Below are 13,849 nucleotides of genomic sequence, written 5' to 3'. Positions count from 1 at the left end.
ACTCTGAAACAAAACAACAAGGTTAAAATATTGAAGAGTAGCACATTATTTGGAGAAGTAGAGATACATGATAACACTAGTCAGAGATCCTATGGTTTGATATTTTAGTCCCAGAGAGTTGGCCTTTTATGTTTTATATCAATAAAATAGAATACAGATAGGTCAAGGTTGAATAGTGAAGTCCTTCATGCTCTCTAAACTGGGTTATTTGCTTGCAGATTTTTTTTAACCCACAGGTAACATCATCAGTGTGAATGAGTGTGGAGTTTGCTCTCTATTAATATACAGTAGCTTTCTCTGCCAATGTTGGATGTGGTAGTTCCTTTGTACCTTAATCCCTGCTTATCTGACATTGGAGACGATCTATTCGGGTCTTTGAGCCCAAAATTTCTGTTGCTAAGTGAGATATTTGTTAAGTGAATTTTGCCCCATTTTATGACCTTTCTTACGGCAGTTGTTAAGTGAATCACTGCAGTTGTTAAGTTAATAACATCGTTGTAAATAAATCTAGCTTCCCCATTGACTTTGTTTCTCAAATGTTGCAAAAGGTGATCACACGACCACAGGACACTGCAACTGTCATAAATATGAGTCAATTGCCAAGTGTCTGAATTTGGATCACATGACCATGGGGATGCTGCAATGATTGTAAGGGTGAAAAACGGTCCTAAGTCCCTTTTTTTAGTGCCATAGTAACTTTGAATGGTCACCAAATGAATTGTTGTAAGTTGAGGACTATCTGTATTTATGGATGATTTGTCTGAATAACAAACTTCTAGGAATTTCCTACTATTTTTAGAGTTAGCTTGGTCCAGGATGCTCACATTTTCCCAGTTGAAACTATCATTAAGGCTGTCCACAATTTGTGAGATTAAGGAGTTTTCATTATGTTTTTTGACTATTAGTTGGTATTCATGGACATGCTCTACTAGTCTTAGATAGTTGTCATTAGAATACTTATGCTATATGTTGTAGATTACTCATATTTTTTTTATTGTTGGACTACTGGGTCTTTTGTTTTACTTAAGATGTCTTGGAGGACTTTAATTGATTTGTATGCTACAATAATGCTGTGTGATTGTAATAGTCTGTCGGTTTTTATTTGTTTTATTTTTACTTATTATTAAGTTATTTTACAAATAACTCAAAGGTGACAAACATATTTAACATACCTTCCTACTCCTATTTTTCCCTCAGCAACAGCCCTGTGAAGTGAGTTGGGCTAAGAAAGAGTGATTGGCCCAAAGTGTCCCAGCTGGCTTTCAAGACAGGACTAGAACTCACGGTTTCCCACTTTCTGGCCTGGTGGTTTAATCACTAGACCAACTGGCCCTGGTTGATTCTGAAATGTTTTTGATAGATGTGGAGAAGATGGGAGATCACCCACATGTGCTCTGGATGGCTGTTCCTCATGAGGAAACCATTGGAGAACAGTTTTCTATGGGTTTGAAGCAACATCAGAACACCAGAAAAAAGAAACAGACCACATATATAACATCTTCCAACAAAAGGAATAGCCAGACAATTTTATCAAAAAGTGTCTGACCACTCAACCCACCCGCACAGCCAAAACAATCTATGAAATGAATACCACCAGCTGCCATACACAACAGAAGAGTCTAGGCTATTGTAAGCCACTCTTAAACAGTGTTCTGTTTTATAAAAGAGAACTAGAGCTCAAGGTGAAGTGTAGGAGGGAGAGTTTCTGTTCAATAGGAACCCTGCTTATCTAAAGAAAACCTGTTGCCAAAATGAATGATTCAGGTAAGGTCTCTAACCAGCAACAAAAGGCTGTTAAAACTACTTATCTGTTTCCTCAGGTTTCTCAGACATGGCATGTGTGATGCATTTGTTGAACAAAACCAATATTTTTTAATACAATTCTGACAGAAAATCCCTTCAGTTTGATTTTTTTTTAAAAAAAGTATTATTATTCATGCTATGTGAGTTAGCAGACCCTCAGTCAAACACAAAAAAATAGATATTTTTTTGCAACAAATATATTTTGTCCACTATATGAAAATTACATAAAATCAATCTTTCCAGTCTAAAACAGGGGATCTAACACTTCTCTCCGTTTCTCTATACACAATACAAACAATACATTTTATTCACTATTTGCACTGGGAGGTTTATTAGAATCTACCTTTAGTTCTTTCTAAACCCTAAGACCTACAAACTATATTGTGAAGTGAAAATCACATCCAACAAAGGAACTTTCAGTTTTAGTACCTAACGTGGCCTGTCTGTCTGTATGTACATGTCTGTACATGTCCAGTGTGAGAGAGTGGAAAAATTATTTTCTCCCTGAAAACAGAAATATTTCTGTGTAAATGCAATTTGTTTAGACTTCCTTTTTATTTCTTCATTTATTATGGTTGTGAGCTGCCTAGATTAGCCTCATGGTGAGATAAGCAGCAAACAAATTTAAATAATTACATTTATTTCAATTAAATTAAACCTGCAAATAGAAATAGAACAACTGTGACAAAAGAAAGCAATGGGAGTAGTAAAAGGCACCTTTAGGTGCAATCCCAAAACATCTGGAGCGCCAATTGAACACATTCAAGTGACATTGACAAATTGATATTGACAAATTCACAATCAGTCATTGGCAATGACAGATTCATTATCAGTCAATTGCAAAAGGCTGCTTTATTTGAAACAACTTACATCCTGCAACAATATCCATAACACCAACTTACATATCTGCCTATCCCAGATTTTTGGAAAGGACTCAATAGATAGACAAAAATGCCAAATCCAGTCTGAACATTTGGCTGACTGTGCAATGAACTATAGTAATAATAAAGATGGGTTGTAAATCACTTTTTCTGAGCCTGTTATAACTTTGAACCATCATTAAATGAACTGTTGTGAGTCAAGGAGTATCTGTTACAGTTAGCAGGTAGTCCTTATTTTTCTGACTGCAATTGGAAATGGAAATTATGTTGCTAAATGACGTGATTGTAAAGTGAAATATCATGTGACTGTTCTGCTGGCAGTTATTAAGTGAATCACTGCAATCATTAAGGACAATGTCATGTGACGGCAGCTATGACTTCCCCCTATTGACTTTACTTGTCAGAAACCAATCATGGAGGACACAAATGGTGATCACATAACTGCAGGACACTAAACCCATCATATATACAGAGCAGTTTTCAAGTGCCTAAATTGCAATCACTTGACAGTGAGGACACTGCAATGGCTGCAACTTCGAGAACCAGCACAACTTCAAATAATCTCTGAACAAACGGTCAACTTCCCCCCCCCCCTTTTTTTGTGAATGAGGACTATAACTGGGATTAAATCATAATATCTATAACAATATAACATAAATTAAAAAGGGAAAATAAGCAACAACTCAAATAGTTAATATTCAGAATTTCACAGAGCTCACAAGTCTGGAAAAATTTCCATTAGACTTAAAATTCTTACTGCAGAATAATTAATAACAATATTTTCACACTCCAAAATCTATCCTAAATCAGTTCTTTTTCCCCTCAGATTCCAGGGAAGCGGTGAGAAGCAAAACAGCCTCTCTCCTCCAAAAAGAAAAGTAACCATGTCAAGGTGGTAAGGCTTTCTTTCTGTGAAGTTGTTCTTCAACAATTTTATGGCCTCCAACATTTTTCATATTTCTATTCACGTATTCATTATTTACATGAAATTGCCCAAAGTCAGCTTAGACTGAGACATCAGCCAACCCTCATAAATAAATAAACAAAGGCAAACGTCCACTATTGCTGCATTGGTAACTTGCCAAGGTTATAGCTCAACTTCATTTTTTAAAAAAAAAAAAAAAACATTCAATTTCTGCACTAAGCATATGAATTGCCCAAGACAAGAAACTAAAGCAATATAAAACTATTATTTTAAATAAGATAGTAGAGGGGATCAAATTGGAAAAGGCACTTTCTCACCCAATTGTTCCACACAACAATCTTCTCCCTCTACTAGGGTGTCAGCAAGTGTACGTCATCCTAGAAACTACGACCCCAATAGGAAGACCGAATAACTTTCGTGTAGCATCATGGAATACAGCTTTTAAAAACAATTCAGCTTTATTTTAAGAAGAAAAAAATCTTAACCACATTCTAATGTTATATTATATTTATTGTATTGATTTACGAAACAATCTCCTACAGATTTTACTGGTAAGAAAGCTCACTCAAATCTATAAATATTCCTCTAACTAAAAAGAAGAAGAAAAGACACTCCTGTTTCCATGCAACTGGAAATTACACAGTAACTTTGTGTAATGCCTACCTGTCTTCCTAAGTTGTGTCTGTTTTACCCTCTTCCATTAATTCTCCAAGAGTTGATCTTTGTGTTCAGTAGCTTTAAGAATATCAATTTTGTTTCCTTTTCAATGAAAACTTCAAATGTTATGAATGAAAATAACATCTATAAGAGAAAGAAATGAGAAACAGAAACACACACACACACACACAAAAAGATGGGAAGAAGGGTAAAATATTTCCCATGTGATCCTATATTGACTTCTGTGCAAATATGTTTTAATTTTTGAAGGGTAAAGGAGACAGAAGGAAAATATAGTGCTATAAGTGAACATGCCAAGGAATATACTGACAACATTCTCAGAAGCTAAAAATAAGACTGGTGCATTAGGTATGATAGGATGGATATTTCATCAATCACATCTAGTTCCAAAACTAGATTAACACTTCAAATCTGAAAATGCATTGCAAAGCATCATTCTCTAAAATGAAAATTCCATTTGAATTAGCTAACAATAAAGAATATCTCAGTTAAAGTGGAAAACATCCACTCAAGCTTGTTTCAAAACGGGGATCTTGCTTTCAAGTTTATCTATATGAAAACTATGGTTTCTTTACTTTATTTAGATACTGCCCAATTCTACACGGATTCTAGGAAGCTCAAAATATAACAAAACAATTTTTTTAAAAATAGCAGACAATAAATGATGAATAAGGGACAGTTAGTCAAACAATTCGGAAAAACATACAAAACATAACCAAAAATACAACCAACAAGCGGCTCCATCAACTTCTTTAAATGGATTGGTTCATATTCATAAATCTTCCACATATGGAAATAATCTGTCTTCACAACACTGTACAAATCTGTTAGGCACCCTGGAATTCCAAATATTAATACACAAGGGCAATATATACTGCAGGTTTCTATTATAGTATGGAAAATGTATGAAATTTTTCAATGTGTTTCTATTTTAGTACATTCAGTACTTTTTTTTTCACACTTCTAAAGAGCATCTCTTTATAAACTCTACATAAGTTTGTCACTCAAACATTTCATGGTATATATCACAACTGACAATGACCTATATGAGAACAAAATAAGACTCTGTGTGTGGAACAGCAAGCAACAAAAAACCATCTTATGACAAATGTTATAAAATATTTCAGTATTTTGATAGTAGTGTATTAGTAGTTTCCAGACAACACACTTCACTCCCCAGTAAGTTCTGATTTATGGTAGATACCATTGAGCTGTTATTATTTTTTAATTTGATATAACTATTTATTTCCTCAGCAAGTCTTGCTATGCTGCCTCATTGGGAAGGGGATGTTCCTGGCAGGGATGAGTAAAGAATACAAAGAATGCATAATCCCAGCAGGGTCACTCAAGGCCTGAAGGTCGTCGCAACCGCCAAGCTAAAATAAGCAAGCACCTGTATTGGCAGCAGAAATATAGCAAGATAGCAATACAGTTAAGAAGCACAGACAGGAGAAAAATCAACGTAATGAAAGATGAACTGAACTGACTAGACATTGACATTTTAAGCATTGGCAAATTGAGATGGACTGGCATTAGACAGGAAAACCCAGTTTACTACTGAAGATATGAAAAATAGGATAAATTTAGGAGAATTGCTTTTATATTGAGGAAGAGTGTAGCAAGAATAGTTAGTACTCAGGTAGAATATCATATGAGGGCTATCCACAAAATAGATTACGTTTTCGTCTCTAGCAAGAAGGGGCGGAGCTAGCGTGGTCATCTTTGGTCTGTGCGTCTGCCGCTCAGTCTGCATCTAGTCGTGCTAGTGGGAGGTTTGTATCGTTGCCCGTTATTTCACAGCAAACGTTTGAAATGTGTGCTGCAATTGAAAATCCCTCGAGAAAAGCCCTGATCTTGCTGTAGGGCGGATGAGGAAAAATCTCCCACTTGAAAGCATTCAGGACTTCTCGAGTGCGATTTGCTGTGTGTGGTCAGGCATTGTCATGCAAAAACAAAATTTTTGAGCTTAACTTTCCTCTACGCTTGTTCTGAATTGCTTTTCTTAGTTTTTGCAACGTTTCACAATAATTTCAATCAGTTTATGGTTTTTTGCACCTCACATCTCGAGGGATTTTCAATTGCAGCACACATTTCAAACGTTTGCTGTGAAATAATGGGCAACGATATGAACCTCCCACTAGCACGACTAGATGCAGACTGAGCGGCAGATGCACAGACCAAAGATGGCCGCGCTAGCTCCGCTCCTTCTTGCTACAGACGAAAACGTAATCTATTTTGTGGATAGCCCTCATAGATAACCAAATACAATAGATAACCAAATAACCAAATACAGATACACCCCCCCGCCACTTAATTACACTCTCAAAGCTATGACACTGCTGAAAATTATGAGTTTTTACACAACCTTTGCAGCATCTCGGAGGCCACATGATTAACATTCAGGCATTTTGCAACCAGTAGGCATTTACAATTATTACAGTGTTCCACAATTGTGGAATTGCCATTTGCATACTTCATAAGTAGCTTCTAACAAGCAAAGACAATGGAGAAACCAGCACTAAAATTGCAAGTCATGGGTTTCATGATGTCTTTTTAAACCTCTGTGTGTATGGTTTGTTTTAACAATAGCAGTGGAAGTGAGGTTGTAAGTCCGTCACAGGCATGTGATGTCTCAATGAGTGCATCATTTAGCAATGCAGTTGGCTGTTCCCAATTGTAGTTGTTGAGTGAGGATTATTTGTAATATCAATGAGACTTTGAAGATAATCCTTTTATATGACTATTATTCCAACCACTGATGCAGAAAAGATGAATTAAATGAGTTTGATTATCAAGTTCAGTCTGAAATCAACATGCAAGTAAGACGTGCTGCTTATGGATGAAGACTGTTATGCCAAAGTTGGAAAAAGTAAGAAGAAAAATGTAGCTGGATTTATGGGTTAGGAAACTGAAATGAACCAAAGAATTATCTATTAATATCTGCCAATCCAATTGTGTCTTCATTGGCAAGCCATTCTTCAAACATCAAAAATAACCCCGACATACACAGACATAAGTTAACTATAGTATTAGTAAAAGGTGGTAGAAGAGCTAATTATAATAGTAAAGAAGTAGATAAAGGCAAATTGTGCAACAGTTCATGAACTACTCATGTGCAAGTTCTAAGTTAACTAAAGCTGAATAAAGCCAACCAGTTTCTATAATATGATGTTGAACATATATTGTACCATAATTTTCAAGAACATTGTTGGCTTTGAAGCTGGACTTCAGTGAATGACAGTGTTGCTGGTCATTAAATACATACATACATATATACACACATACATACATAATCCTAATCCCATACTAATGGATCACCTCCCAGTGTCTGCATATTGTGGGTCTTAAAAAGAGGGGAAAGAAGGGAGATCCCTGAGGCACTTCATAAGTAGAGGTTTCCACGGGGATCTCTCCTCTCTGATTACCACCAACTGGAACCAATCCTCCAGGATGAAACAGAGAATCCAGAAGGATACCATGGTCAATGGTACCAAAAGACACTAAGAGTTCAATGAAAACCAGGATGATTGTACTCCTCTGATTTCAAGCTCTCCAAAAGTCATCTGCAAATGCAATCAATGTACTTTCCATGCTGCGTTCTGACTGAAACTACTTTAAATATTTCAGATGTAGATGGAAAATGATTATGTATTCATGGAAAGTTCACCACATAAAGAATGTTGTAGATCTGGAGAGCACTGAAATCATGGCATGTTCAGTAGCAATTCTACTTCTGTCTACAAAAGTGCAGATGTTCAGAGAAAAGAGGGAGAAAGAGGTTGGAAAACTTGTGAGATAGAAGATGACATCTTGATCTCTCTTTGTACAGTATTTTAAACAAACTACTTATATGTGAAAGCTTCATCTAGAATCAAACATGGAAATATGGTGAATTGGAATATGAATTTAATTTGACTTAATTATACTTTATAATAAGTTATTTAAATATAGCTATGGTATTGCAAATATATTTTAAATTGTATTTCTCTGGTAGCTCTTTCTGGGTTTTTTGTTATGATGCCCACTTATTACCTGTTTATGATTAAATATCTATAAGATTTATACTGTTGAGCAGAGGCAGCATATTCAAGGATTCATACTGATGTGCTTTCTTATCTCTCTCCATTCTTACACAGTAAAGTACAGAGTGAGCTTTTTGAATAATTAGAGCTTTGATATCTCTCATGTATCAAAACTGCTATGTTATATTCCAAAGAATGTATCTGTCATGTGTTTGCACCATGAATTATACCTGTGTTTTCCTTAGAATTATCTTGTATAAACAGGGTTTTTATAATATACTGAGGTATCTTATTTATACATGTACTCAAAGTGTCTTTGATCAGTATTCTATTTAAGACGCAGGAAGCTTTGGGGTTCTTGCTCATGGCTTATCTGGGTGCATGAGATCAGTGATGCATTGTAATCTGCTATTCTTGGAAAATAAATCAACTGTTTGGGTCCTCTCTAGCTGTTGGTGTATATTTGGTGAATTTTCCCCAATTCATGTCATTGTTAGTAGGACAGGAAAACATGCTATTGGAATGTTGCTTTGGCACCCACTGTCCCTTTTTTTGTGTCAGCACTGTACTCCCTACACTCTGGAAGAACAGGGTTCCAGGGATGGTTCTGCTTTGACCCAGGACTCGGTTACCCAACTTTCAAAAGTGGAGAGTTTGTTTATCATATGTGAGCCTGATGTGCAAGTGTTGCAAACTCAGCAAGCTAACTGCAAGCTGTGCAATGGTGGGTGACATTTTGGGACTCAAATGGCTCTTTTGGGCCATTTCAGTTTGGGTTGGTGTACAAGAAGATTCTGTGGAGTCTTTGGTACTTGCTTGCTTGCAGGCATTTCGCTACCGAACTAGTTAAATCATTGGTGTGTGTGAGTGGGGAGTTTGCTTTTTTTGTATATGAAGCAACTTACTCTGTCAGTGTGGGTGGGGATGTGGTTTTCTCCTTGGTAATAGCAGCTGTTCCATCCTTACACTGTACATTATCCTTACACTGTAGAATCCATACAATCCTTAGACTTTCTACCAAGGAGAAAACTACACTATCACCAATACTGGCAGGGCCATCACCATCATCAAATTCGGTCATAGACCAGCATGTACTAGCAGGGCTATTGTATATAAACAGGAAACAAACCACACACTCACTAGCATTGAGGATGTAATCCAGTCAGGTAATGAAACATCTTCAAGGAAAGAACCAAGTTCAGAAAGCAAAAAGGACTCCATAGTTCAACCCCAAGCTACATATAGTCTCTCTCTTCTATTAAATGCCTCTGTATAAGAATCTGAAATATTCTGAAATATATATATCACTTTTCACTGACTATCCAAGACAGAACTTACAGAACATTGGGCTGGGGTGGGAGCAGAATTTTTATTGTATAACCACTGAATGTGTGTGTGTGTGCATTCCCTGTCTTCACTTTCTGCTATTGACCCAGGCTTCCATCAATAGTCAAGCTGCCCCCAGCTACACCACTGTGCTTCTGATGAAAAGCAAGGGGAGATGGATGGCAGTGAATTTCTTAACAGGCTGCAAATAGATAAATGAATGAAAAGTAAAAGGACTCTGGTGTGTTAAAAGGGCATTTTTTAAAAAAATGGGACAGGAAAGCTCAGTCTTAAACCCCATGGTTGCCTAGAGGAGGAGATGCTAACTATTAATGCGGACTGGGTGCTAGAATATATGCAAAAATGGAGTGAATGGACCAAAACATAAAAGGATAGTGATTTGTGGAATCTTCTTTTGCAGCACAATGCTTTCTGAATTCTCTTTGTCAAGCATGCTACAGAGAGCAAGAGAGGCATTTAGGGGACATTCTATGCAATTAATTTTTGCTTGTGATGGCTTTCTTTTCATTGCTTGTTGTTACTGGCACTGTAAGCAGCAATCAAAGAGCTGCAGCATGCTTTTATTTGGGGAAAATAATGGATTCTGGAGTAGCAAGAAACCAGGATATGATCACTCACAGTTCAACCCACATGACCAGAACTGGAGGAGTTACTCCTAAACAAGGAAATAAAGCTTTGGAGAAATTTCAACTGTGAAAAACAGAATAGATGTGGCAGATAGGAGATGAGAAAGTGGGATGACATTTGACATTGCCTCATGTCCATTATTCTAAGTGACCTGGTCCTGGCTCTGCATGATAAGTTGCAGCAAGTAGAATATGAGATACAAGAATATATGAATCATGTGTTATGGCCAGAGAAGTAGTGGAAAATGTTTAAAAATGCCATTGAATAGGAAGAAAAATGTAATCTCACAAAAAAAAACAGAATAAGAAGCTGTTAGAAAGTTGAAAATAAATATGCTATGGACAATTATGGCTCCTGGGAAAAAGGTACCTCCTGTCACAAAGCTTCAGCGGTGAAATTGTTACTAACAAATTGGAAAATTTGTCCTGAGCTGTCATATTCAGTGGTCTGATTCCTCAACAATCAGCTCTTGTTCTTACAAATAGAGGACGATTTGTGCTACTTTATTACCTCCACTCTTCGTCATGTTACAGAGCATATTTTTGTGCTAGATCTCTGCTGCCTGATGGGAGTGTTTATTTGGATGGGAGCAACAGTGGTAACAGTATTTTCTCACTCAATGTGGTATATACTATTGCAGTCCTTCTGTTTTTTAAAAATATTATTTTAGATGTGACATTGTTTGCTGATGGGTCCACAAGGCACTTTAAAGTTTGAGGCATTCTATAAAGCCATAGCCCGAAACTTTCTGGTACCTGAGACTAGTTTTTGGGGAAAAATTGGTTCCATAGACCAGGAGGCGAAGGGGATGGTTTTGCGTGCAACCTAGATCCTGCGCAATGCACAGATGAAGCTTTGCTTGCTCATCTGCAGCTTACGAAACCCAGTTCCTAACAGACCGTGGACTGGTACAGGTCAACTGTCCCGGGCTTGGGGACCCTTGCTATAAATCATGATTTTCTCTGATTTAATGTTCTGAACCAGAAAGTAACCAGGCTCCTTATTGGTAGGGTAGAGGGGGATTGTTATATAATTACCTGCCTTACCTTCTTACTTTCTCAATTTGGAACAAAATTTGTCCAATGTAAATCAGTGTTCAGGGAGATGTCTCTGTTATCATACTATAATTTGGAAGGCTCAGCCTTGGGTCTTTTCTAATATCATTTTTAAAATTCCACATTGCTACAAGGATCATTAAAGATACCCCAGAAATATAGTTTACAATCAGGTTTTTTTTTTCTCCCTAGACTTTTTCCCTGTGGCTATTGAACACAGTTTTTCTTGTTTCTTAAAAAAATGATACCTATAATTTTTAGACTTCATAATATTTTGCTCAAAGAAATTACAGCCTCCCACAATGGATGTCTAAACTTACAACAGAATAAAAGAATCAAGAAATCAATCTTACAGGTAAAATATTTCTTTCTGTTCCTTTGGCCAGTAGAAAATAATTACATTTTCAAAGTATCACTTAACTCAGTAATAATTATATAGTAGGTTATGCTTTTTATCCTGAAACATCAATCCTTTATTTATATGTTTAGCAATGAACCATGATTCCAAACAAAGACTTTCAAAATTACTTCCTAAGGAGTCAGCATCTTAAATTCTCTCCCCATGACTGGTGCTTTAAAATTTGCTACTTGCTCAAACTAGAAAGCTATGAAATATTTGAATCTTTATTCTATAAACATAGTTCATATAAATACCCAATAGGTTATATTCAGTACTTGATGGGATATAAAACATAAGTAAAATTGTGAACAAATGTTTTATGACTATTGAACAAACTTAAGGGAGGTAACATTCAAATCTAAAAGGAGATAATCAAGAGATGTAATTTTTTGCCCAGCAAACGTCAAGTTTTAGCATTGCACTTCTCCTCTGTGCCATACTAGCTATGCATATGCAAAACACAAAAGATGTAAGTCTAGTGTTTTAGAAATAGGTTTTGTTTTTCTTAAGGCCTGTTTACATTTCTTATATGGTAATAGGCTCTGATAAATGCAACCATAAAGATGAAATATCAGCATCTATCGGGAATAACACATGAACATAAATTGTACTTCTAACCTACTTATGAATGTATTATATTCAAGAAAATGCTAGAAGTGACAAATCTATTCATGCACATTGACAACTGCAGTCATACCCTATTACAATTACTGTAACTGTTTGTAGCAACTGTTATTTTTAAGGTGCAATTTGTGGTGGCCAAGCTTTCTAAGAAGATTTTTCCTTAACCTAAAAGTCCAGAAGAAGGAGAAGAAGAAGGAGGAGAAGGAATAACTCATTTCTACTTAGGCTACTGCATGCAGTTCTCTTCCCTGATTCAATATATATGTGAAGGAGATGAACAGCCCAATGCACCCAAATCATGATCACCTAAGTCGGAGACTGGACAGGGTCTATCTGTGTGAATATGATCAGTCTTGGTAAAGACCAGTTTCTATACTATACTGGCTGTTTCTCTTATTTGCTTCTCCCACAACTCATTATCAATGTGGAGCAATCTCTCTTTCGTCATGCTAATAGGATTTGATTGGAGTCAGAGACCAATGCCAATGGGAAATGGCTGGTTCAAAGTAATATGAAACAGAGTGTCCCAACTTTGGGTAATTTACATTCCAACTATTCACGTTAATAATGAACTTAAGTGCCACTGTGATAGAAATAAAAAGTTAACTTTTCCTGAGATTGCATGCATTTTGCTATTAGAATGATTTTTAAAATATACCATATACGTTGCCCTACTTTTCCAATTAAATGGATTCCCTACTCCTCCCAAACCAAGAAGACTTGCACCCCCACTCAGTAAACGAAGAACAATAACCCAATAAAGGCTACCAACCTCAACAAGAATATGCCAGTATCAGGGAAGCTTCTGCTGCAACACTCACCAAGGCCGGCTTCTTGCCTTCTGTTTTCTAAGCTTCTAGCAGCCTCTTAGCAGAGCATCAAAGAATAAAGAGGCACGAGGAGGAGGGTGGAATGGGTTAGCATTTACAAGCGGAAATAAAAGATTGTGGGCAAGAATGATTCAGAAGAGGAAGCTTGCTTGTCTGGGTCCCCAGTCACCTTTTTCTTTGCTATTACAGTGAAATTGCTGATTCTGAAAGGTAGACGTCTACTTAAATCTCTCAGAAACTCTTTGGTCTTCAAAAATGGAATTTGCCTCCTTGGTAGTGGTAGAAGCATCATGGATTTTGTTCTCAACGCCTATATTCCAATACTCTTTTTCTACTCTGGGAGCTGTCTGCTTAACTTGCGAGTGTTCTGAAAACAAAGGAAACCATGCAGAAAAAAATTGAGAAGACTCTTTCTGTAGTACTTCAAAAAACACATAGAAGGACAAAAGAAAATATGACAGTGTCTTCTTGCTTGGGCAAGCCAGCGAGAAAATGAAGACAAAAAGATTAGGGAGATAGTCAGAAGAGAATAAAGAATTCTCCACTAGTAAGGCCAAGTGGTAGCATACTTTTTCATATTCATATTCTACATGAATTTGCACTGAGAAGGCTGATTTACCATGCAGCACCTGAAATTGTTCTAAGTGAGCATGCAGA

At 36.6% G+C, this 13,849-nt stretch overlaps 1 protein-coding gene across 5 annotated transcripts in view; it reads right to left on the bottom strand.

The window, feature by feature from the left end:
- Window positions 1-13,849, bottom strand: part of ZNF385B (zinc finger protein 385B) — a 279,989-nt gene that overhangs the window by 142,145 nt on the left and 123,995 nt on the right. The window contains exon 1 of one of the 5 annotated variants that reach the window (XM_087949655.1): window positions 13,135-13,213. The exons of the other annotated variants lie outside the window; for them this stretch is intronic. The gene's annotated coding sequence lies outside the window, so the exon portion shown is untranslated. Of the gene's footprint in view, window positions 1-13,134; window positions 13,214-13,849 lie in introns of those variants that run through there. 5 annotated transcript variants of the gene reach the window in all.

The sequence above is a fragment of the Notechis scutatus genome, chromosome 1 (genome assembly GCF_049901735.1).
Source record: "Notechis scutatus isolate UNSWTSFEM ecotype Mainland chromosome 1, rNotScu1.2, whole genome shotgun sequence".
In the NCBI taxonomy this organism is placed as follows: domain Eukaryota; kingdom Metazoa; phylum Chordata; class Lepidosauria; order Squamata; family Elapidae; genus Notechis; species Notechis scutatus.
The sequence above is the reverse complement of the archived record's forward strand: the minus strand, read 5'-3'. Positions and strand labels throughout refer to the sequence as shown.